This window comes from Herpailurus yagouaroundi, unplaced genomic scaffold (assembly GCF_014898765.1).
Source record: "Herpailurus yagouaroundi ecotype Mexico unplaced genomic scaffold, PumYag 163, whole genome shotgun sequence".
Taxonomy (NCBI): domain Eukaryota; kingdom Metazoa; phylum Chordata; class Mammalia; order Carnivora; family Felidae; genus Herpailurus; species Herpailurus yagouaroundi.
The window spans coordinates 39,799,750-39,802,685 of record NW_024412404.1 but is presented as its reverse complement, the minus strand read 5'-3'; the positions used below and the strand labels follow the sequence as shown (position 1 = coordinate 39,802,685).

Sequence of the window (2,936 nt, the reverse complement as noted above, 5' to 3'; positions counted from 1 at the left end):
ATTCCTTTGATTACACTTGTTATTAAATGTAAGTGACATTGATTTACAAAATGGCCCAATATAAGGTTAATAGCAAATGTCACCTTCCAACAGGGTGAGTGTGTGTGAGTGTGTGTGTGAGTGTGTGTGTGGCGGGGCAGGGGGATTGCAGGATGGACACGAGTCCTAACGTTTCTTTCCTGCCGGGCTCAGCCCCGCCCTGCCTCCTCCTCCCTATCCCTCCCCTCAGCTGCCCCAGGCCCCCAGGCTCCCCTCCCCAGGTTCTGCGTCCTGACAGGGGAACTGGCCTCTGAGTCCCTCTCTTCTTCCCCTTTCTTCCAGTGCAGGATCCAGTGAAGTTAGATTGGGGGGCAGAAGCTGAAAGTCACAGGGGAGAGGGTCAAAGTTGCGGGCTTAATGGTTAGGGTGGTTAGGGATCAGAAGCTACGAAGTGTGGAATTTGCCCCCAGAGACATTTATGTCATAGGGCCAGTCACTACATGGGTATGGGGTAGCTTCCGATCTCAGTGGGACTGGGGTTGAGGACCCAGAACAGGATGGGAAGAGGGCCTCCTCTGACAACTGAAGGGCAGAGACAGAAGTACACATGGCAGGATGCAGGTGCTCCCATCCACACACACACATCTGTGTGTGCACATCCACACCCACACCCACACGACACAGATGTACTGCCTGTGGGTACCGGTGTGGGCATACACATAGTCATGGGCATATACAGCCACATATGAACATGGAGGGACACCAGGAACCACATATGCTTATGCACTGTTACACGTTTGGCTACATAGATGACCAGTCACCAAAGCACAGGAAGGTGGAAACTCCCAAAGACATGGGAACATACCTACACCATACCTACTTTCCAGTCATGAGAAAGAGAATCATAAGGAAGAGAAGGAGAATCATAAGGAAAGGTCCTTCCAAGATCCCTGCAGAGCTTCTCTGGAGCTGTCCTCCCCCAGATCTCCTTGCTGAAGGGTCCCTTCCCTCATCCTTAATCTGCCACAGAATGGGTGTGTGTGTGTGTGTGTGTGTGTGTGTGTGTGTGAGGGGCGGGGGCAGCCTCAACATTCATCCTCTCCCTGGGTGAGAATATCGACAAGGCAGTAACTAATCATTAAACCCACTGGCCCCTTTAAACAAGAAAGGAGAATTATGGGCAGAACCGTGGGGGGCAGAGACCCCCCATGGGCCCTCTGAAGGGGGAACCGGGCCCAGGACTGAGCTCTGAACACACCCAACCATTACTGCCTCAAGCAGAAACAAACTGGAAGCTCAAACCTGGGGGTGAGATGTACTCACAAAACCACGAGAACACACAACTGAATACAGGCACCCCCTTCACACAGGGACACACAGGGACACCACGAGAACACACAACTGAATACAGGCACCCCCTTCACACAGGGGCACACGCATGCACAAGGACCTACCAATGCATGCACCTGTGGACACCACAAGTACACGCAGAATAGCACAGAACACAGACACAGGTCACCTCCGTCACAGACTCATCTGTTCCTGCAGTGTGATAATCAACATGGCCAAGAGTGAGAGTCCCAGGGTCACACAGATTTGGGTTCAAATCCTGCTCCTACCATTTCCTAGTGGAAATGGATAATAACAGTACCTACCTGTGAGGTACTCTGAGTATCAAATGAGGTAAATGCCATGCAGAGTGCCTGGCACACAGTAGGTGCTTCACTGATCTTTGTTCGCGGTCCTTGTTATTCCCAACCATAAGTATTTACTGAGCCCCTGTGTATGTGCCAGACATGAATTCAGGCCTTAGCGATGCTGTGATAAATGAGACCGAGCATAGTAGGACTCCATATGGACTAAGGGACTGAGGACAAGGCCCCGGTCCCCACCCCCCACCGAAGGGCAGGTGCCACAGAAACCTCAACCAACAAGCCGCCTCAGGGATCTGAGGGCTGGGCTGGGCTGGGCTGAGCGTTGTTTTCTCATCTGCCTGGGCCGTCCTTGTCCTCAACCCTCGCAGAAGATTCTCCTGGCAAGAAGGATTACTCTCCCTTTTCCGGGGCCATCTCTCTTCTATCTCGTATCGAGTCATCTCCCCACTTGTGAACCCTGACGTGCCAACCTCTCCCCCAGCTTTTTGGCTTTGTTGTTATTATTGCTGTTCTTTGTTTGTTTAAAGATTTTATTTTTAAGTAATCTCTACCCCCAACGTGGGGCTCGAACTCACAACTCTGAGCTAAAGAGTTGCCTGCTCTGCCTCCTGAGCCAGCCAGGTGCCCCGTTTTTGTTTTTATTCTGTCTCTTGGAGCCCGACCAGGTCCACACAGCTGTGAGGAGTGCAAGAGCATATGCACACACGCACACACGCGCACACGTACACACGTGCACCGACTCCTTCCCTTCTCAGGTTCTTTGCCCCCGAGTAGGCTCCCCTCACCTCCTGCCCTAACCAGGTGGGGACACTGCTGCTAGTCTCTTAATTAGCAAATCCACAGGCTCCTCTCAGTATTTCTTCTCTGCGACCTCTGCGACCTCTGCGTTTGGCAGAAGTTCCACCCCTCCTCCTTGAAACAGTCTCCTTTCTTGATTTCCATGACATTGCACCTTCCCACTGCCCCTCCTCCATCCCTGAACTTCCTTTGCTGGCCTCCTACCAGCTCCTCTGCCTTCTCCCATCCCCTAAGTGTGACAGGGCCCCACGGATTCAGCCCTCCCACCCTTCTGCATTTTCATAGGCTCTATCAATTGCAACTTGACCCGTAATCGGTCTGGAAATAGATGCCCAATTTCTAACCCCCAAATTCCACCTACCAAATGACCAGCTTGAATTTCCACCTGCCTGCGTCAATTGGTATGTCGAATTCACCACGTGCAAAACTGAACACATCCATTTCTTTCACAAACATTCGGCAAGCACTGAGTATGCCCAGACTCTGTGCCAGGCACTGAGGACA

General features: G+C 52.0%; 1 long non-coding RNA gene across 1 annotated transcript in view; it reads left to right on the top strand.

Annotated features, from left to right (window-relative positions):
* The first annotated feature begins 2,007 nt into the window (after nucleotides 1-2,007).
* The window catches only part of LOC121037541 (uncharacterized), a 5,789-nt gene continuing 4,860 nt past the window's right edge, over nucleotides 2,008-2,936 (top strand). Inside the window, exon 1 of the long non-coding RNA XR_005793815.1 lies at nucleotides 2,008-2,255. This is a non-coding gene — a long non-coding RNA (uncharacterized LOC121037541). The remainder of the gene's footprint in view (nucleotides 2,256-2,936) is intronic.